General features: G+C 40.3%; 1 protein-coding gene across 5 annotated transcripts in view; it reads right to left on the minus strand.

Annotated features, from left to right (window-relative positions):
• Positions 1-24,124, minus strand: part of PCGF5 (polycomb group ring finger 5) — a 114,489-nt gene that overhangs the window by 39,775 nt on the left and 50,590 nt on the right. For 2 of the 5 annotated variants that reach the window (XM_051618181.1, XM_051618175.1), the window contains exon 3: positions 11,142-11,256. The gene's annotated coding sequence lies outside the window, so the exon portion shown is untranslated. Of the gene's footprint in view, positions 1-11,141; positions 11,257-16,126; positions 16,214-23,091; positions 23,395-24,124 lie in introns of those variants that run through there. The other 3 variants (XM_051618179.1, XM_051618178.1, XM_051618180.1) reach the window with 3 other exon arrangements.

Genomic DNA, 24,124 nt, shown 5'->3' on the forward strand with positions numbered 1-24,124 from the left:
AACCCAAACCCTTTTCACTTTCACAGTCTTTCATAATAATTGGTAATGAACTGTGCTGCCTGTTAAAGACATTTCAAGAATCTTTTTCTAAATTAGATAATAAACAGCACTGTAAGATATCATACAATATATGACCTTTCTATATTACTACAAGCTGTACACAAGTCCTGGTTGAGCCAGGATGAAGCCAATTTTCTTTTTACTGGCTTTTTTCTTCAGTCAACTCTCTGCTAAGTTAAGCAGCACATTTGATGAAACTAGCAGCAAGTTTTCCAGCTAGTGAACTGGTAACACTCAGTGTTTATAGTTACTGCTGAGAGAGCAAGGACACTTCACTCTACTTGTTGGATTTGCTACTTTGGACACTTCTAAAGCAGAAGGCTTGTATCTGCAACCCTCCCATGGGGAGAAGCAGACTAGACAGATGGCAAAACTGGCCAAACAAAGTGTTCCATCCATATATTTATGTAGGACTTGGTATAAAATCAGGGATCATGGAAGTCAAGGCCCTTTTTTCCCTTCTTATTCCCTTCTCTTCCATTCATAGCAGGCATCCAGGGAGGACTCCGTCTGTCCATCACCATTGATCCCCAGGCCCATGCATTCCTGACCCTTGTAACTCTCCCCTCAGCTCCTGTTTTGCTCTGCTGCTTTCTCCAGGACATTTTGGAACCGCTCACAGCTCAGAAGAGTGCCCTGGGAGTTGCTGGGGGTGGGGGGAGACAACAGGGATTTGCACATTCCTGTACATACTTGTATATGTTTGTACATATTTTCTTTTATCATTAGTATTTAATTAAAGCTGTGTAGTTTAGTTTTCAATCTGGAAAGTCTCTCTCCTTGTTCTCTCCTTTCCCTACCTGGGTAGAAGGGAGAGGGGATCGAGAGCATTATTGTAATTCATTTAATTGCTGATCCTGACTCAAGCTGTGACAACACACTTTGCTGACCTTTTTTAGATGTGACTTTTCTTCAGTGCAGTGATAAGTTTAGGTGAAACCTAGCTTTAAGCCTCTAGAATCTATCAATTTGCATGGCAAATCTCACTCCATTCCCTAATCTAATACCCTTGGTAGGCTTTTAAGAATAAAAGGCATAATACTCTTAAAATTATTTCCCTTAATCCCAAATGCATACATGGAAATATGAATTTTTGACAAGGCATTTGCCTTATGAGAACTTGTTGATACATATAATATTTAGCCTGCTCCTATCATCATCATGCTATTTAATAATTCACATTTAAATACGAGACCTTAGTTGCCACAGCTCAGTAGGAATAACATGAAGGAGATTTACATTTTCCTGCTGAGAAATCTGGAATGCTGTCTAGTGTTTTAATCTTGTGTCTTTTAAACTTGTCAGAAACACTGATGACTTCATAACCCTCTATCAGTCAGGAATACTAAAATATGTATTTTGGGGCTATATCTCCCACTAAGCAGCTACTTACCAAAATCATGAAAGAAACCACTGTTTCAAAATACATCAAAAAAAGATACCTTCAAACACAGAGTGCCAATTTACACTTTTATCCAGTATATTGTAAATGTCTACAAATTTCTTCATTGCATCAACTGGTCTCTGCATTTGAACCAGTGAAGCAATTCCCTCCCCCCCTTTATTTTTAAAATACATCATGAATAGTGAAAAAAATGCAAGAACAGTTGAAAACCCTCAAGGTGAGGTTTTGAAACTGCTTCCTATAAAGTCCTATTTTATGTTAGTGTCTCTCATTCAGTAAGGACAAACTAATTAATTTTAGTACAGACTCAGTAATAGTCCTGAAAATGACAATTTTTGGTGTAATTAATGTGGTGCTAACACCACCACATAACAAAGACTGTTATAAATAAGATAAATGGAAAGTATGTTGTTTTGCTGCAGACACATTACATACGTTCACTTAAATTAATTAGTCCAGCTGTCAGTCAGTCACTACTGGAGTACCCCAAGGGTTGAGAGTGGAGCTAGTACTGCTTAACATAATCATTAATGACTTGGTGATGGGACAATTTTCAGATGATGCAAAACTGGGTAGTTAATACACCAGGTAGTTGTGCCACCCTCACAGGGACAACAAAGGGCTTGAGAAATGGGCCTTCAGGAGTCTTGTGAAGTTCAACAAAGGGAAATGCAAAGTCTTGTACTTTCAAGGAATAGCTTTTTCACCAGTACATGCTTGGAGCTGACAGGATTGAAAGCAGGTTTGCAGACGATGACCTGGGTGTCCTGGTAGGCATGAAATAAAAAATGAGCCAGCAATGCATACAGGCAGTAAAGAAGGCCAACAGCCACCTGGACTGCATTTTGAAGAGTATTATCAGAAACTCAAGAGAGGTGGTGAGACACATCTAGAATGCTGATCTCCAGAGATCCTTTCCAACCTCAATGATTCTGGGATTCTGTGAAATACTAACCAGAATTACTCAATAGGTTTGGAATATGCTCATTATATGCAGCTGTAGGCTGTGAACAAAAGAGTTAGTAATTCCAGTTGAGTCTGAACTGTATCAGAGGTTTATGCCATGGTGAATGCTGGTGTCTTGTCTCATGGCTATGACATTGGTCCCTGATGAGTGTGCAGGATGGATACTAGGGATACAGCCAAGTATGCACTGACTCTGTAACCTCCTTGTCTTCATTGTCCTACGGGATCCACTGTGGTGAGTATCATAACTAAACAAAAGCTACTGGGTTATTCTAAAAATCATTACAGATTAGCATCATTATATTACACAGCAGCTCTATGTTCATTCCCATTTGCTCCATGGCATGTTTAAAAACTTTAAATTCTGAAGAAGTTATTGTATAATATCTGCTTCTATGGGTTGCTACGTTTCTTAGAGGTACCAGATTTTAACTCAGCATCTGCTTAACAAATTTACCTCCTAGCTACTAGGAAATATAATTGTGTTTTCGAAGTACTAGTTTTGGGGTAGAGCTGTAACTCCATTTTACTTATGTAACAAGAGTCTAAATCCTTTGTGAAGAGGAATCTCACACTGCAGAATATGTCCTTCCATAGTACAGAACTCTACTCAATCAACTCAGTTTTATATTCAGTGCACTACTTGGCTTTTGAACACCTATAGCCCAATTGTCATATAAGAAAATGTATTTTCAGAAGTGGGTAATTCATGCAGGACATGGGCTCTCTATTAGAGGTGGTTCAGGACAAGAATGAGGGTAACTAACTGCATGTAGGGTCTGGCCTATGTACCACCACTATCCAACCCTAGAGAAATCTGTGCAAATCTTTATTGACTCATAGTTTAATTGTGTTTATTTCTTGATTTTCTTAAAGGATCAAGGAAATCATCTTCCTCGGGAATTCTGGAGCAACTGTCAAGTAAAATTCTCCAGCAAACAGCTCTGTTGAGCAAAGCAGCCACAGAAGCATGTCTTCTGGTCTTCTGTGGGTAAAGGAGGAATCTATCTATTTTGGAACAGGGAGGGCCAAGGGAAGAGAGAGGATGGAGAAAGCTTGCCTCTACAGGAGAATAAACCAGAAGAGAATCTAAAGGTTGACTGCAGAATTTTAATGAAGACGTAAAAGAAAAGCTGATCAAAACAGAACAAATTTTTGAAAGCAAAAAGCAGATCTCCTCTTTAATGTAGCAAACTCCAGTAATTATGGGAGGGAACATACTGAACATCCAGCATACATGAGCATAACCTAGCCACAGAAGAGTCTAGGACAAGCTGGGTGCCATTTACTGAAACACCTGACACTATTTTTATTGCTATTTAACAAAGCTGGCTAGATTACACTTAGAGCAAATATATCCATTCAGCTGATACACCTCCAGCTGTAGTGGAAACATACAGTTAGAGTCCATCTGGTCTAAAGACTCTCCAGTCTAAACTGTGTGAAGAAAAGGATGCATTACTAAGCCTGTTTTACACAAAGTAAAATATTTCTAGCTGGTTTCCTAATAAATTTCTGATGTCAGCCACACAGAGAGACATGACTGCCTACAAATTAAATTTCCAGCCCTCAAATTCTAATACAATGTATTAATCACAATATTATTCTTAATCTGAATGTTAATTTGATGTGCATTTAAACCAGACACCTGATGTCTGAAGTGAGAGATATTATCTTTTTTTAAATAGGCATATTGAACACATAACCTACATATTGCCTCCCATTGCTTTTGATATTAGCTCCTGAAAATAATCATGGTAACTGCAGTTGGTTTTAGAACAGAATTTGCAAGGAATGAAAAAAGGTAAGTATCAAATTTTTAGCATATGGAAGCAAGTATAACATTTTGCAAGCTAAAATATTTGAAGATAAAAAGCTGGATTCTTCAGAATTTCTTACCTTTTATCGTACATGTCTGTGTATTTATAGCCATAGAATTTTATACACTTGCAAAATGAGAGTGGAACAGAACATTGTGTTTTAATTGCATTTTTGCATTCCGTTCTAAGCAAGAATAAAGGACCACTTAAGATGACAAAGAATCAGACCCATCAACTCATCTTTCTCATATTAACAAACATCTCATGAATGTGAATATTGCTGTCTACATAGCCTAACCCCACACAATACCTCCATGACTTCCTGGAACAAATTATTTTTGTCTGTATGATCTAATTAAATGTACTTTTACATCTGCTGTGATGAAGAGGTTGTTGGTTAATACACATCTAATACTGCTAGTGTGTTTTACAGCTACACATTCACTACTAAAAAGGAAATAAAAATGCAGTTAACGCTCATTTCCAAAGCAGCAGTTAATATTAACAATTGCTGAAACAGAAATACTGTCTCACTTTGTATTTGAAATTAACTGAAAGTATTTTTAGTTGCAAATAAAATAATGCTATTACAAATGCAAGCACACACATATTATACTCTGCAGTAAGGTTTAAAGATAAATCTCCATCACTGCACTCTTCACAGCATAGTTAGAAGTGTATTTGTAAACCACTCTTATTCCACACATGCACAAGTACCATGATCTTCCAGTAACTAGGAGAGAAGATGTAAAATAAAGGATGCCACTGGAGTCCACAGTGGATTGATAACATTTGGAGAACAAAGTGTCACTTCATTTAACTCCCATAAGCATTCCTATGTGAGAAAATTCCAGCACTATATTATCTAATAAAAAACATGCTGGATGCATGTGGATACTATGAAGAACAGAAGTGGTGTTCTGGTCTACTGCTATATTACCCCTCCTAGTCTTAAAGCCACAAAGATTGCATTAAAATCCCACGGAAGTTTCATTATCTTAGGTTAGATTGTGATAACCACTGCATGGGTAGAACATGCTCTTGAAAATGCCAAATTTCCACTTTTTCTATTACTTGCCTCACACCTCCCAAAGCCAGGATGGTTAGATAATATAAGTACCTTCTACTCTAGTAAAGTACTTCCAAAGCATTTGAATGAAGTCTTGACTTCACAGTGGAGTCAACGACTCATTTCACTAATGACACGTGAGCAGAGATGAGGAAAGAATAAGGTTTTCAAATAGTCAACATTGTTATGGAAAGAAAACGGCTCATGTGAGGAATACTAGACTGCTTACATCCCTGCAGACTCCATGTCAACAAAAATATCCACAACCTTTTCGCTGTATTCCCAGAACAGCACTGCTGATTAACCTGCAGAACTCTCAGTAGACTCCAGCAAAAGACTTTGTTTGGCTATAGACTAATGACAAATGTGATCTTCCAGATCTCATTTCTCTATAGAAGGAATGCATTATGTTAGACAGGAGTAGGTGGAAACATAAGTCATTTAGGCAAAACATCCAAGGCTCCTGCACAAGAAAATAAACATTATTTTCAGAAAACTGAGCATTATGCAATGCACACAACTGTACAAGCAGTCTGCTTTCTGCAGTAAAAGGAATGAAACAGAACACTCACTGATGTAAGCACAAACTTGTGTCCAAGACAAATCTTTTTTTTTAATTCATTCAAGTCTTGAGCAACTTCAGTGGGACACACCGCTTAAATACATACCTTGGATATCTTTGTGGATTCCCTTCTCACTCAGAGTTACAAATATTCATCATCTCCCCCCCCCCATGACAATTATACAAGGTGTTCAAAAGCACTAAGGATATTTATAAAAAACTGTCTTGTTCCTTTCTGACAAATATTTTGTTATTTAGATGCTAGCTATAGCATCCTGCAAAATAAGTGTACTGGGCCTGGCTAGGAGAGAGTTAACTTTCTTCATAGCAGCTCATATTGTGCTGTGTTTAAGATTTGTGACCAAAACAGTTCTGATAACATACTAATGTCCTACCTATGGCTGAAGAGTTTTCACAGCATCAAGGCCTTCTCTCTTTCTCACTACACACTGCAACGAACACTGCAGGGCACGCAATAAGTTAGGAGAAGACACGACCAGGCAGGTGACCTAAACTAACTGAAGAGATATTCCATGCCATATAACATCATGCTCAGCCACAAAATGGGAAAAAAGAGGGCTTTAAGAGGTTAGCTGTCTTTTGCTTAGGACTTGGCTGGGAATCAGTCTGCCTGTGGGAGGTGAAGAGCCATTGCTTTTGTTTTTTTTCCTTCCTTCTTCTTCCACTTATCCTTCGCTTATTAAGCCATGTTTTTTTTAATATTGACCTCCAAGTTTTCTTGCTTTTATTCTTCCTTTACTCTTCCCCCATTCCACAGAGGGTGTCAAGGGGTCAGCAAGCAACTCGTGGCCCTTATATGCCTACAAGGGCTTAATCCACAAAAATAACATCATCAAAATCGGTAATGTCCAAGCTTTCTGTTGTATTGTCCAGTGATGTGTGAGTAGGTATTGAGCATTTATGCACACCTGTGACACAACTAAGCCTGTATGTGTATTACAACCAGGTGTATGCTGTCCTTTTTGCCCTTAGCCCAGTACAGATGTACAATTGTATGACATGAACAACACCTCTGAGTGATGGAAAGAATGTGGGAGTAGACTGGGTGCCAGATTAACTATTTACCTAGGCAGTATCAAACTCAGTCTGTAGTTTGCTTATAGGTCAATCAACTATATGAGAATAATTCTGTGTAACACTATACATTCATTATGTGTTGTTAACATGCTTTGAACATACTTACTCCAAAATAAACCCAAGAAGTCTACTGAAACATGGCCATCTACTGCAGTTGCTTCTCTCCTTGGGGAGAGGATGTATCAAAAGCATGTGACAGACATCAGGCACATTGTGTAACACACTGCTTGGAAGATGTTTCATTTATATGGCAATAAACACAGTGTAAGGAGCCATACATACAGAATAATGATGTGATCTCATAACAGATAGATATTTATATCAAGATAGTGACTTTCTTTTTTCAGAATGGGAATATATGAGATACAAACAACAGTATTTTGGGGTGCCATCTCACTGATACTTGTTATGTTCACTGCATTCATAGTGAAGCACCAAATGTATTACTAAATATTTTTAATGTCCTCTCACTGAGCATGAAAACGCTGTATTACATCAAAAAATAAAAACCTCTTAGCAATAGATTTTTCTACAGAAATTTATGGGTAATGTACTGGCTGTAAGTTAGAAGTCATTGCAAGCAATACTCCCTGTTGACTTTAGGGAGATTTGAACTTGTGGCTTTTGGCTCTTAAAATAAAGGCTGCATCACTGTCACACCTGAAAAATGCTTTGAATACTGAAGTGGACTGCAGATCTAGTGTAATACACTTCTTATAGCAAACTGAGTCTCTTTATGGAGGCTTAAAGATTATTGCATATCTGAGGCAAAGCTCTTTCTTGCACAACTCTGGAATAGAGTACAAAGATGATCAAGAATATGCTTATTAACAAGGATGTTTATCAATTATAACAAAATATTTATTTTCTAGCAGTGATACGAAATAATCTGAAGAAAAGAAGCCTCAAAGACAGGAATCCTGATTTCTTAGTATTCCTAAGCATCTCTTATTTCTACCTTCACAATGCACATCCTTGCCTTACCTTAGGGAAAGCAAGTGCATACACTTTCACACAATATTTATTTTCCCTAACCTTATTATTTGCAAAATAAATACGAGATGTTCACCCAACTCTGGCTTTCTTCTTTCAGAAAGAACTCTTCTGGAACACTGATCTTAGACCATACCACACCTCAGCTAGTTTGCTTTTATTAGTTGTTAAAACAACATATTTTCTGTTTGTTTTTAAAGAACATAAAAATATAAATGGAGACGGGTTTAATAAAGAACAAATAGGGAACATTATTTTTACAGAAAACCAAATGGCCAAGCTGATATCTAGCCTACTTTGAGACCAACGTGTTATGCAAATATAGTACATAGCTCTCCCTTGTATCCAAGGGCTATCTTTTGCAGAGCTACAGGACTAACCACTGCTTTACTTTCCGTATACCTTTTGAATACTAGCCAAAGTAAGATAAAGGTAAAAGGTCATTTAAACTTTAAATAGCCTGGTATTTTACAATGGACCCTGTCATGCTTTTATAAAAGTGCTGACAAAACACACTAGATATGCTGTTCTTGGAAACGTCTCATCAGTCTAATAGCATCCTATTGCCTTCTTCATATACATATTCCCCTATTCTGCTTTTACTGAATTTGCAACCTGAATTCTGGAAAATTTCAGGCAATTGCATGCAGAATGTTCTCTGCCAGGGCTGTGTAGAATTAAACATCCAAATGTTACAGTAAAGACTGCCTGTACAACCTTTACTCTAACACATATTAATTCAAAAAGACCACTGTGATCATCTAGTCTGAGCTGCATTAAAATAACAACAAACCATAGGACTGACTTACTTGTATTCATTCCCACCTGAAGTTTAACAGATCACTTTAACTAAATAATTCTTCTTAATTTTCAAGATACCAGCACCAAGGAATCTACCACAACCACGAGTAGTTCCAGTTAGCAAAATAATAATAATAAAACCTTATTTGTAGTCTGAATTAGTCTGTCCTTTATTACCACATTTGCTAAGACACAGTAATTATATTTTCCTTTAATCTGCAAGACTGAACAATCTGTTTTTTTAAATATCAGTTACTTTATCTCAAATGTTTCCATTTATTTTACAACAGACAGTACTAAGGAATGACTTGATTACTGGCTGGAAGTGCCACCTTAGCTTTACTTTAACTAATCTGTGCTTCTTGTCTTTCTTGATAAAGCATGTGACTCAACTCCTGTATCTTTCTTTTAGGTCTTCTACATAACCTTCTCAACTTCTCTGCACCTCCTTGAAGTGCAATCACCAGAACCAAGTTCAGTATTTGAGTAGTGATCACAGGAGTAACAATCACAGAAGCAATGTAATTCAACGGCTGCTTGATATTCCACTTGCCCATTCATCCAAGACTACCTTCATTCTTTTCTCTCCCTTTGACACTGGCAGTTGATTATATCATGACCCTTCAGAACTCTTTCAGAAGTCTGTGCTTTGTGAGGGAAGAATAAGGCACTCTGTAAATAAAACCTACAAATAGTTTCTACTTTGTGATAACTTCTTTGCTATTTATCCTATTCTTCTATTTTATTATCTCAGATCTTTGAGAGACCTGAAATACACCCATAGAACCCATAGTATGAGACTTCTATTTGAACTCATCTGCTATCAGGGAGCTTCATTACATTTATATGGCGTATATAGATTTTAGAGTTACCCCCATGGGTTTGTTTTGTTGATTTTTTTTTCCTGCTATTTCTCTTATGAACACCTAAATACCTCATACTTATTTCTGTAGTTTTGAGCGAGGAAAGGAGTTGGTAAAATACGAATGCCTAGCCCCCCATAAGCATTCTTTGGGTTCCACCTCTTTTGTGATTCTTTTTAGATTCACACTTAAGCTGCACTCCAGTCTAACATTTGAATTAAATGTCTATTGTAGGGAAATAATGATTGTATTACTTTAAGAATATTGTCAGATTATATCTCAGGTTCATTTCTGCTGATGCACTGTTCTTATTCAAGGTTTTGTGTCATCTAGTTAAACAACTTCTGTAATCAGTTTCTCCTCTTTGCTCTCTGTCCTTTCTTGTGGTCACCCTGAACATGGAGCTAACAAACTTCTACCCACTGTATTTTATACCAGCTGAAAGTACTTAGCAACAGTGAAATCATAACTTGAATTTCAGTTCAGTGGGCACTAAATGGGTGCTTTTGTATAACAGCACCTAGGATTTGCACCTAGAAAAGATACATGGCGACACTGCAGTCTTCTTACAAAGAGAAAGCTTTTGACATTGTACTAGTAAATCTATCTACATAAGACTAAAAACAATCAAGCCATTTCTCTAGGATTAGATGACTGATTCCAGCCAGTCAACTTGTAATGCAAGTATACATGGTTTTAGCCTGACAAGTTTTTAGCTAGCCGAATTCTGGAAATAATGGCTGGTCAAAAAAAAGCAAATTTAATAATATAAAAGTGAAAAAAAGCAATTAAAGTTTTCTAAATTTAAATAAGCTTTATTTGCCTTTAAACATAATCTGATTTCAAGGGAAAGACCTTTTTGTTTCTTGTTTCATACAATTTCATAGATCTAAATTCAGAATTTCCACAAATAAGTATGAGTTGTGGCCCCTTAAATGAGCAGGAACATTTGCCAGTGCCTTCAGTGGGAATATGGAGTCAGAACTACACCAAGGTATTCTCTAGGTGAATACTGATACACTGTTATTTAAATGTACAGAAAATTTAAACAACTTCAGTATTAAGAAAATTAATTGCCTTTTGACTCCATATTTTGGAGATGGAAGAATGCATCTCAAGAGTATGTACATATGGTTTTCTTGATGATATATTAAGGAGGAAAAATATCACACTCAAAATCTTTTGTAACAGTGGCAAAAGAATCTAGTACTAGAGAGTTGCCCTGACTTTGTGGCTAGTTTTCATACAAACAAGTTTTCTTATGTATAAGATACTTCAACATTTGGATAAAGCATGAAAAGTATCTTAGTGGATACCATGTAAAACAGACTAGGAACTATACTAGTCTGAACTGATTTAAACATAATTTTTCTGGGAAGAAGTAATCTTCGGCCAGCACAGACTCAGTGGAACTATTTTATACACTATACTCTATACTAAGTGAGGTTTGTCTTCCAGATCAGACAGTGACCTGAATTCCAAGAAAAAAATGTTAATGTCATACCAGAACTTGGACTCTAGATTCTTCTCCACAATCCTGTGTTTTCTTCTCAGTGTATGTGAATTTCTTCTTATTCTGAAATGTATCTTCTACCTGGAGTTTCAATCAGTTCCTTGTGCTTGTAATATAAACAGGAATATGCAAAGGGGAAAAAAACAAACAAAAAGATACAATGAAAAGATAAAACCCAGAATATGCAACCTTGCTAGAAACAGAAGTGTTGCAGAGAAAAACATAAGACCTAAACATGAAAAGACTGCAAACATATGTTTACATAGACAGGAATTCCAGCCCCCCCCCAACTGAAAATATTTAGCACCTACTTGCTCACAGGAAAACAACTTTGAAAAAGGCTCTTAGTCACTAAGAGCAGTAGTCTCCTGTGCAGGTAACTGTAATCCAATTCACTCCTGCAGGGAGCTCCTAACTACAAAGGTACTTAAAACTGGTATCCCGCAAAGATCTGATCTACTGCCTTTTCTCTAGAGAAGGAATACAGTCTAATCATCTCCTCCTGCATCTGTGCATGGTCGAAAATATAGCACAAGCTGCTAAAGCAACTATTTTACTAGAGCTCTCTTTCTATGTTAGTAGCACTCAGAAAAGTTCTGGAGCTCCTGCTCTATGACCTGCTTCTGGGTATACTATGCTGATTAATTTTTGTACATGGTCAGACAAGAGCAGCAACTGCATAGTCAGCAGTTGGTTTTCCCTGCCCTGTTTAGTTATATAATTTACATGGAATCACTGCTTTTCTGTATTTGGTATAGGTCCAGGGATGACTGGTGCATACAGAGCTGAATTACTTCCTAGTGTGTTGCTCATATTAACATGATAAAGTAAGCAATGATGGGTTATCAGGTTTATTTGGCCATTATTTAAAACCAGTGTAGCTCACAAGATAGGTAGAAATGAGTGATTAAAAAGACACCATAGTTTAGCAGCTAAATTAACATTTGAGATGCAATGAAACACTTGATGTAACGCTACTCTCAGATACCTGACGGAATAGTCACAACCATTAATGCCAAAGTTTTAAAACTCACTTTTAGAGCAATACCACACTAAGTTGTCTGATATACTCTGACCTACAAATTGCTCCTGAAGTGCAAGCTTCTGAGTCATTTATCCATACTGGATGCTCAGCAACGTTTATGCTTTTCTTACTGGTAGGAAGGCACAGGAATTGACATTTCACTGTCAATTTCAAGGAATGTGTAGGTTTATTGCCATGAACAAGGTAAATCTCACACGCTCCAATAAGCAGTATCAATAACATCCCAGTAACTGAGGTATAAAATAAGAGAAGGTTCTTCTTTATCCAGGAATAAGTATCATGGACTTCTCTCTATTAATGCTACAGTTATGCTAGCTCTTTCCTAAACTCTGCCCATCTCTTCCCGCAATACCATATTCAGAACTCGTCCATAAGATCACAGTGACAGTTTCCTAAAATAATTTTGTGTTTTAATAAAGTATTTTAATGAATCTTGTTTGCTTTAATGACAAGAAAAATTGCAAGCTGGGTCTACTAGCAGCCAGATACGTGTGTTTTGCAAGTTAACTAGAAACCATATTCTGGTGTTACCATGGCACTGAGTCACAGCTAATATACTCTGTTTTGATTATATTAATATCTGCACTAACCATAGGCAGATATTTTCTCAGTTTCTTAAAGCTCAGGCGGCAGCAGCTTGTGTAAGAAGCTTAAACCACATAGATATGCCTCCAATGAATATTTAGCTTAAGGAATATAATAAAATCTTTGTTACCTCCAAGCAGCACACTCAAGTGTGTTATGGGAAAATATACCTGCATGACTAGCGCCTCTCCCTGAACCCTATTTGTCTATTAGATTCCTTTATCTAAGTACAAAATCTTTAGGCAAAACCAATCTTTTACGCATCTCAGAAACAAAACTCAACAGAACTCCGGATCTAGATGGGGCCTTCAAAGATTAGTGTAACTTTAGTAAAAATTACAGATTTCAACAGAGCTGAAGAAAAAATCTATGCCTTTGCATACATGAGTGGTAACACCGGTTTTAATACTATGAGTGTGTATTTTTTACCAATCAAACTAGTATAAAAGGCAGCTATGCTTTTTTACTCCCAGGTGTTTGGTATCACACACATGCATATCCGTTAATTACCCTAGTATTTCAGTGATCCCCAAATATTTTTAAAAAGAGACACTTCTCCACAATCCATTCAACAAGACAACACTGCTAGCCGTAACTTACAGACACAGAAACAGGAGAAAAACCTAGGTCAAAACCCTCTCAAGTACTCTTTAGTTTCATACTTTTACTTACATATATGTAAGTTTTAAAGTTCATTTTTTCAGGACACTCAGGACTCAGCAGCAAACAGCTCAGTTTCACCTGATTTAAGCTGTGCTGGTGATGTCAGAAAACTGACAAACTAGTGTGTCACCTGTGTCTAAATATGAATGGCTGTATGTGAAACCCTGACCTATATTACCTACCCAGATTAAAACAGTCATTCAGCATCCAGGGGAGGTAGAAACTACTCCTCCAAGGTGGCATTCTGCTTCCCTAAGCTGAGACCATTCTTTGTCTTCTTGCATTCCTCTGTGTCCATTCTACACTCTGCTGCAGACAATTCCTACTGATACATCCCCAAACACTTTACACCCATGCAGTGAATAAGGGGGTGCTGGGGAGAAAACCTTTTAAGAACAGAATTGAAGAGCACTACAATGGAAAAATTATGGTCACATCAACAGCTTAAAATAAGGAATGTCTTGACATTTTAGCCCTTTAGCCTTAAAATAGCTATATTAAAACAGTCTAATTTTTATACTTAACCATGCAAGACACCCCCTTTGAAAATATACAATAAAATGACATGGTAGGCAGCTACTATCACCAGTAGGAAATAAAGGAAATCTCTTTTTAGTCAGAGCATTACCTGTCAATAGTATCATATATTACACCCAAAAATGATGGAAACTGTAAATTCAAAGCCCAAATGTTCAGCAGTCATTTGCAAATATTCTTAATATAGCAAAGGTGATCAAGAAATCTAAGTATAGGAAACTAGATGGGGGAGAAGGGGACTCTCCACTGCCAAGAAAGAAATCAGATGCAGAGTCTGCACCTAGCAGTCTAGAACCAGAGAACACTGAACTTCCTCCAGCAACCCGTGCGCACATGATCCAAATCCACCTCTAGTGCAGGAGCCTAGTAAGTATCCAAAAAAGGAAAACCAGAGATTATGTTAAATAAGTATTGAAAAATTACTTTATTGAAGTTCTATTCATGTTGTTCTTCTGCCAATGTAATTACACACACATTAGCAAGACCTCTAGGTATCAGATTGAATTTCATGAGAATGTTTTTAATCAGAAAATTCACCTCTCACTTCTCAGTCCTGATCACCAAATCAAACCTGGAAACAAGGAATCAGATATCTTCTACACATAAAAAATTACAAACTTACTTACGATACAGCCTTTACCACAAGATGACAATCCAGCAAAAGGCCTCAGTGCTTTGGTGGTAATAACACATTTTCTTTCTGCCTCTGATGGAGCACTACTTCACAACTCCTCCCTATACTAATACCCCTTTTGTTTTTCAGGTGATTTGAGTGATATTATTATTATTACAATTCAACTCAAAGCAACCCTTCCAAATTTGTCCTACACCTACAGTTAACTGAACAGCAGAGCTGATCTAATGGACCAGTTGTACCAGGGAAGCACCACTGTGGAGTTTTTGATGCACCTATAAGTCCATTTAACACACTAGCCCCAAAGAAAACTTGTTTTTATTAGATTTTTGCTAGATTAGTTAAGCCTAATTTATTTGGGAGTTCAATGACTGCCAGGGGTCAGCATAAGAGGTAGTAGCAGCACTTCCATCATTCAATAGCAGTATCTATAGGTGTCTTCTGAAACTGCACCCTTAGTTCAAGGTTTGCTGCTATTGTTGGAGACCTAAAGAAGAGCTTGTATGCTCAATAGTATGTGTTTCCCTATCAGTTGATGTAATAAAAGCTATTATATCCTCAGAAGCCAGATGTTATAGAAAAGCTCCTCTGTTAAAAGTTTGTCACAGGTTTCATCCAGCTTCACACCAAATTCATTGGAAAAGCTCCTTTGAAATTAATGGGAATTTTCAATTGTAGACTAGTCCCATGTACATTTACATTCTAAATTTTCAGAAATGAATATTCAAAAGTTACACATCATTAGTAGATTTTAAATGCTTGTCTGTGTGAGACACGAACTGTCACTGAGTACATTATTTCAAATACATCAATTTGCATTCTGTGATCACTGTCCACACAAAACACTTGTCAATTTTGGTAAATATGTATTTGGGATGAAAGCATGAAAGTTTATTTTATCTATGATATACAAAAAGAGTTAAGATGGAAAGCTGATAAACATTGGTTTGATTAAGCAGCTCTTCAAAATCACTTTGTATGCAGGGAAATTCTACAGTTAGAATCAACCAAGAGTACTTAGTCAAAATAGCATTTATATCATAAAAAGGATCTCTTGTCTCTGCAGCTAGTGCTGATGATTCTTCAAAAAAGTAAATAACAACTTTATAAAACCAGGAGAGAAAGAAACATCTTTAACTTCATTCAATCCACACATTGGCTATTTAAGAGCTGATCTTCCATCTGAAAAAAAAGAACTGTGCTTTCATTATGAAATTAATCAAGAACCTGGTTTCTTACATGCTCTATTCTTCTTCTTGAGGGAGGAAATATGTACAATTGCACTTGCTTTAATTAGTGCTGATGACTCTCAAGACTTTTTTTTTTTTTTTTTTTTTGTGGCAGAGAGTCTATCTTTCTGTCAGATCTGATCAGCAGCACCTAGTACTGAAAATTGTCTTCAGAATATTTTGGTTTTGGTTTCTATTACTTTAATTTGCTCTGTTAGTTCACAAAGATTTGAATAGATGTAACACAATGCAAACAGTAATCTGAAAAATTTAAGAAACTTACGTAAACAGATAATCCCACCACATTCTACATCTGAAAGAAAAGTGATAATTTCTATTTCAGAAACTTTGAACACATACTGGAATAATCTAATAAAGAGACTTTGCAATGCATATTAAATAAATTAGGCAGTAATATTTTACTAGTATTGTTAAAAAGTAGAACCAGAACTGTGAAGTACAATATAAAGTCTGCTATAGAATGGAATTCCAGTGCCTTTTTTTTCTTCTACGTAGAGTTTCAGATTCAGGAAATTAGTATCTTCTTATAGGTCACAGAATCACAGAATTTTTTGAGTTGGAAGGGACCTTAAAGATCATCGAGTTCCAATACCCCTGCATGGGCAGGGACACCTCCCACTAGATCAGGCTGCTCAGAGCCCCATCCAGCCTGCCCTTGAACACCTCCAGGGATGGAGCCCCACAACATCCCTGTGCAGCCTGTTCCAGTGTCTCACTACCCTTGCAATGAAGAATTTATGCCTGATCTCTAACCTAAATCTCTCTTCTTTCAGCCTAAAACCCTTACCCCTTGTCCTCTCACTGCAAGCCCCGTAAAAAGACCATCCCCAGCTTTTCTGTAGGCCCCCTCCAGGTACTGGAAGGCCACTATGAGGTTCCCCAGAGTGCTCTCTTTTTCAGGCTGAACAACCCCAACTCCCTCAGCCTGTCCTCATAAGAGAGGTGCTCCATTCCTCGGATCATTTTTGTGGTCCTTCTCTGGACACGTTCCAACAGGTCCACATCTTTCTTGTGCTGGGGGCACCAGAGCTGGACCCAGTATTCTAGGTGAGGTCTCACCAGGGCAGAGTAGAGGGGCAGAATCACCTCTCTGAATCTACTGGCCACGCTTCTTTTGATACAGCCCACTGGGTTGGCCTTCTAGGCTGCAACGGCACATCGGTGGCTCATGTCCAGCTTTTGATCCACTAGTACCCCCAGGTCCTTTTCCACAGGGCTGCTCTCAAGTGTCACCTCCCCCAGCCTGTATTAATATCTTGGGTTACGTCAGCCCAGCTGCAGGATCCTGCACTTGGCCTTGTTGAACCTCATGAAGTTCACCTGGGCCCACTTCTCTAGCTTGTCCAGGTCCCTCTGGAAGGCATCCCATCCTTCTGGCATATCGACCGCACCACCAAGCTTGATGTCATCAGCAAACTTGCTGAGGGTGCTCTCAATGCCACTGTCAATATCATTAATGAAGATATTAAACAACCCTGGGCCCAGCACTGACCCCTGAGGAACACCACTTGTCACTGTTTTCCATTTGGACTTACAGACGTTGACCACTACCCTCTGGACGTGACCATATTGCCAGTTCCTTATCCAATAAACAGTTCACCCATCAAACCCATATCTCTCCAATTCAGTGAGAAGGATGTTGTGGGGGACCATGTCAAAGGCCTTGCAGAAGTCCAGATAGATGACATTCACTGCTTTTCCCTGGTCAACTGATGTAGTCACTTTGTTGTAGAAAGCCACTAGGTTGGTCAGGCAGGATTTGCCCCTGGTAAAGCTGTGCTGGCTGTCCTGGATCACCTCCTTGTCCTCCACATGCCTTAGCATGTCTTCTAGGAGGATCTGTTCCATCGTCTTCCCAGGCACAGAGGTGAGGCTGATAGGTCAGTAATTCCCAGGGTCCTCCTTTCTACCCTTTTTAAATATTGGTGTAACATGTCCTTTCTTCCAATCACCAGGGACTTTACCTGACTGTCATGACTTTTCAAATATCATGGACAGTGGTTTGGCAACTTCATCTGTATGTTTTGGCTACATGACAAAATCACAAATATTTATTTTATTCGGTTTTTTGTTTGTTTGTTTGTTTGTTTTTTTAAGAAGAACCAGAAGATACCATGAAAATAACAACCAATCTGTCCCTTATGGAAGTTCATGACACTTGAGAATTCCTGTGAGATTTTTTTCCTGTTAAACTAAGTTAAAACAAAACTGAAGTCTTATTTTTCTCAGGGCTTAATTTTGCTCTTGGTAGCATTCATGGTCTCCCTTACTCGAGCTTCACATGAGTCACAGAAATATGAATTTAGAATTATTCCTCTCTTTCACTCGTACTGTTCTTTATTTGGAGTAATATTTTATTTACAGTGTTGGCATTTGGACAAACATTCTATTAAAACTGCAAAGGAATTGTTTTGGATTTTGTTTGCACTGGGACCAAAACACAGTAAAGATTCAGGCAAAAAACATCTAAAATGAAAGCTATTATTTATTACTTATTTCCATAGAGACCAGAAGCCAAATCAGCCAGGATAGTGAAGTGCCGCAAATTTTACAACCATGGAATGAATGACAAACTGCTCCCGAAGACCTCATAACACAAAACCTAAGCTGTAACAGGTGAACTAAATAAACGCACAGGGTGGAGTTCAGAAGACAAAAATAATAAACTGGATGTAAGCAATTCCATGGCAATTACAAACTATGAACCTCCCTGCTGCTTTCAGATTGTATTCACTTGATGCGATCCCTGAGCACAGAACCATACATTTTTCTGAGGAAGCAGATAACTGCCAGAAAGTTGCCAGAAACAATGTATCTTTGTCAGAAAATAATTTTGTAACTCTGCCATCAATAATATACATAGAATGAATCACACCCATGAATCAGGAAAAAAACACAGCATCACCATTTAGGTCCCAACACTATTTCTTGCTACATCTCTGTAAGTGATTTAGTGTGTAGGAAGGGTTTTTTTTATAAGAATTTGCTTTGAGTAGAAGTGGTATGACTACAAAGGGGTTTTCCTCCTTGTTAAAAGAGCCAATACTGAAGCTCTGTGCACCAGGGCTCACCGCAGGAACCCGGTTTGCAGTGTAGTCCTGGCTCTTCAGCAGTCATTGCTCAATGGAACGTGTGACACGTTTTAACAACAAACTAGTACCAACTCAACTGCCAGTGAAGACTCCACGTGGGAGAGCAGTTCTTGAACCATAGCAGGCTGCAACAACCTAAAGCCTGGTGTTTGACTCTTTGTGATACATCAGTCAGTAATATAACAGCATCTTAAGGAAGTGAAGATCCTCCCAATAACTTTTATGGTCATCTTTAACCTCTTCTGAGAAAGTAAGTCTTCTTATCTTCTTCTAATTAGGTCTTTTCTTAAAATAGGATTATTATGGCAAACCAGCAGGCTATTTTTTAAACCTCAAAACATAAAAAACAGTGACAAACATAGGAAGAAAATTATTCCATAACAGGAAATAAATGACCGCTGCAGCATAGAAAATTACCAGTTTGGCCAGATGTCAGGAAAACTGCTGAAAAATGCATGAATTCAACTATTAATCATGGGATAAATGGTTTCAGCTTTAGGTAACCCGTCAAAATTATTAGTTTCATATGTAAGAACAGTGACAGCTGTTGATACCACAGTGGACAAGTAACAACTTGTATCTTTCATTGCAGAAGTGTCCTACACTTGGCAGTGGACAATTTTCATTTTATAAGCAATAATTAAGATAGAGACAGTAACACTGGTATTTCCCACATGCACACATGCGTCTAGATACACACAGTCTTGCCATAGCATGGTGGAGCTTGCTGACAGTGCTACCTACACCTGCTCTGCTCATTAAGGGCTTCGGTCTCAGTCTGTTAAGCTGGTACCTTTCATGGCACTACATTTACTGGAAAAATGTAAAGGGAAAAACACAACAATCAGAGCAATAAGTGTCACTGTAGGAAAAGTCTAAGGTACTATCCGCCAACATTCAAGAATATCTCTACTATATAAACCTAATATATAGTCACATCTCTAATATATAAACCAATACAAAACGATACATGTTGGTATAGTATCAACTTCTTCTAACTATTTTCTTAATACTTGAAATATTGAGACTAGTAACAAAGATTAAAATTTTTCCCAGACAACAGCAACAGATGTTTTTAACTGTGGATTTGGGGAACAAATGTGTACTTGGTGCAAAGTTTTTACCAGCTGAAGAAAGAATTCTCTTTTCCAACAACAGTATGTCTTTCTATGAGAATAGCTCAAAACTTTGCTTGGGTCTGCTGCATCTGTTTAGAAGAGATCTTTAAAGTAAAAAACAGTGAAAAGATTTTTTTTTTTCCATTGGAATGTTAACCATTCATTTCCAGTTGAGATATCTGGAATGACATATGAAGGTGCTGTTGGCACCAGTACTTCTGAGCAGAGACTCTGCAAAACAGGTGATAACTTGAGCTAATTTTTGAGGACTGCACTATTAATTTCAAATAAACATTATAACTTCAGCTCTTTTTTCTTCTTTTTGATAAAAGGCAGCGTAAGATTTTATATATATTCATAAATCTATTATGCTAAGAACAAAGCCTATGTATCCAAACATGGCAAAAATATAAGATACAAAGTTCAGACACTCCACTTTTATTTGCATTGCCCTCCACTGTTCTCAAAGTCCTGCAGTGCATCCTACCATAATCTGTTTATCAACCCTAAAAATGGAGCTGCACAGAAGCAACTTTAAACCAATCAATTTTATCTCACTTTACTTCGCACATTCTGCAGGCTTAAAAGTGGAACTTAGAATTTTTCACTTCTGCTTGGAAGCCTACAGCACATACAGAGCAGGGGAAATTGCTGGAGCAGACTGGAGAGTCCACTTTCAGTATTATTTCCTTTACTGCATTCAGCTGAGGTCTGGGCACATAGAATGCCATACACACAACATGTTTCTACCTTCTTTGTAAGGAAATTAAATTTAAAAGCATGAATATTATTTGACTGTTGATTTAAATGTCCAAATAGTATTTTTTCCTGTTTGTTAACTTGACCACCAAATATACTTAGGAGAATATCTATTACAAATGGTGTGTTCACAGTTGTGTGCAGTCTTAACTTGGTTAACTTCAGAACCTTCTGACAGTGAGCTGCTAAAAGCCAGAAAATGAACCCTGAAGTGAAGCAGTTTCACTGTATTTAGCTGCTCCAATCATGTAATTAATGCTATAACATTGTTTTTGAAGTGCCAGTGCACTCAGTTCTAGACAAACACAAATGGTAACATGCCCTTTCTCCCCAGCAGTAACAAGTACCCAAACCAACCTTTTCCATGACAGATTTATTCCTCCATTCCTATTTAGAGCATGACTAGAAGTACAAAACACAGGAAGCGAGATAGATACCTGATGCCAAAGGAGACAGAATGGTTTACCAGTAAGACATAACAAAAGTTCTTCATGCACTTTTCTACTGTAAAATCAAGTGCTTGTACGGGCAAAGCACCATCTCCCTGTTGTACACAGTGAGTTTATTTCTTGACAGTGGCAGGTATGCTGAGGAAAAAAAAATATAAATTAATCTTGTAAAATCTGTAGTTTTGCCTCTGTACGGGGAGAGACTGACATGACAAGAAAATGTGGAGGATGAAAATTCCACTTTGGAGCCAAGTTAGGAGTTGAAAGAGGATCCAGCCTCAATCGCACTTAAGACATCAACAGGCAAGAGGATCTGGATCAAAACTCTATCTAGGTACAACTGTAATATGCTTATTAAATAAACTGGCTTATTTTGTTTTCCAAATATGTATTTGTGTATTTTTTATTCTAACAGAGACTAACCATTTTTGCTTAATAAAACTAAGCCAAAACAAATCCTAGATTAAAAGCATCTGGGATCTGTCTCTGGCTCCAGGGTATGAACATAGTGACATACCATTTCAGGGATTGTTTGTTTTTTAAATTTTGCTCTAAATGAATACATTTTGAGTAACACAGTTACTTAATCCTTAGCATTCATAGCCGCTTTTTGAGAATCTGGCTAAAAGAAAGGGTAGCAAGTTGATACAGAAAGAGGTTACCATTCAACCCCTAAGCCAGAAACACTGCAACTGAGTGTTGCAAAAGTTTCACAGCTCGCAAACTAGCCCCAGGAAGCCTGCTGGGTTTCTGAGCACTGTCTATACTTACATCCCATTGCGTATCAGAAACTGACACTAACCTTTCACTATCTACAGCAACAACTATGCTCCCTCACAGTTGTGTGTGTGTATGAGAGATGATTCACTTGCTTTTATTCCATGGAACTGATGATTCATTCAATCGTCTCCAGATCATGTTAACATTCTAAACGTGCACATAAAGGAAGGAAAAATCAAGTTCTTAAACTTTGTTATGCTGAGACGTTTATTTTTTTGAGAGACAGAGAGAGAAAAGAAGAAATCAAACATGCAGAGAGGAACCAGAACAGGTTATGTTTCTGCTCACGGGCAAGGTTTGGGAAACACACCCAACCCACGTGTAAAACGAGCTGCCGTATTCCACCGGCGGGCTGCGAGGTGAGCTGCCCGCCCTGCCCGGGCCGGGCCGGCTCCTCTGCTCCGGTACCTGGTGCGGGGAAGGCACGGGGGAGCGGCGTCCCCCCCGCCACACGGAGGACTTGTGCCTCTCCTCCTCCGGTGACATCTTACATAATAAGCCAAGCTAATCACGCCGGAAGCGAGCCAAACTGCCACGGAGCATTAGCTGGGGATAATTACCCGCAGGAACAGATGCGTCGGACCAGAACCTACTCCTAGCTAAGTAGCCGCCCAGGCGTCTTGCTAGAAAAATCCTGGCAGGGGTGGAAGCGGCTCCCGCAGCAGACAGACGCGAAGCGCTCGTCACCCCGCCGCGCTGCGCGCCGTCCCCCTCAGGAAGCCACAAGCGTCGCGAACGGCATCAGCCTTTCCCGAGCGCGTTCCGCGGTCCCCGCCAGCACCGCCGCCCTGCCCGCGCCGCAGCCGGCTCCCTCCTCAGCGCCGAATTGGAGGAGAAAGTTACTCGGCGGCCCCTGCCCCTCGCGGCCCCGCTCGCCGCCGCCGCCGCCGCGCAGTTCAAGACCAATGTCACGTTCAACAACTTGTTATGACACGTTATCCCCCCCCACCCATCCACATCCCGCCGCCGCCTGCCTGCCCGGCGGCCCCCGCCCGCCCCTGCCACCGGCCGGCTCGGCGGGCCCCTTACCTTCCCCCTCCAGAGGCCACGGGCACCCGCGGGCGTGTGCGGGAGTGGGTGCGTGTGGCAGCGCGGGCGGCGCCGGCTGGGCGGGCGGGGGGAGGGCTGCTGGGCGGCGGGAGCGCGCCTCGCCAGAGTTGTTGGCGGGCGGCGGGGGAGGCTGCGGGGCGGCGCGGGGAGCGGCGCGGAGGGGAGAGCGGGGGGCGGAGGAGTTTCCCGGGGCTTGTTTACGCATTGCCGCCCTGCTCGGTGCACGCACTTCACTCTCTGATTGGACACAAACTGGGGCACAGCCTGGCTCGGGCGCTGCCGGCCCAGCAGCGCGGCAGCCCCCGGCGCCGCTCGGCCGCTGCTGGAGCCCCCGCTGGGCTGCGCCGCGGCGGGGCACGGGACGCGTCGCTACCCGCCCGCAGCCCACGGGCTCCGCCAGCGCCCGCGCCCTCCCTCCCTCCCTCCGCCGCGGCTCGGCGGCCGCGCCGCGCATGGCCGCGCTCCGAGGGCCCCGCCAGGCGCACGCGCCCCGCGGCCGCGCATGCCCGGTAAGGCGGTGGGGCTGGCGGCGGAGCGGCTGCCCGTGCCTTGCCCGCCCGAGGCCGGTGGCGGGGACGCCGTGGGGAGCGGGGCCGGGGGGTTTAGTTCCGAGAAGCTCAGCTTAGGAGCCGGAGGGGCCGCAAGAGCATTGGCCGCCCTCCTCTGACCGGAGAAGAGACGTGACCGAGCGGGGACTGGCGGAGTCGTTCCCCGCGGCGGCTCCGCGCTCCTTCCCTGCTCCGGGAGCCGTTATGTAACCGGCGGTTCCTCCCGCCGCCCCGCGCTGCGGGCCCGGGGGCTGCGGGACGCTCAGCCCGTGCGCCGGCGCTTCTGTCAGCGCTGTCCGCTGGGAAGGGGGGGGGGGGCGCTCCCCTGGGGGTGCAGGCGCTGCTCATGGGGCTGCCCCTTCCCTCCCGGGAAGATGAACTTGCGCTCTCCGGCTGCTGCCCCAAGACGCTGCCCCCGCCACGTAACGGGGAGCGCCGCTGCCCCTTCCCCGTCCGTCCCCGGG

This window comes from Apus apus, chromosome 4 (genome assembly GCF_020740795.1).
Source record: "Apus apus isolate bApuApu2 chromosome 4, bApuApu2.pri.cur, whole genome shotgun sequence".
Lineage (NCBI taxonomy): Eukaryota > Metazoa > Chordata > Aves > Apodiformes > Apodidae > Apus > Apus apus.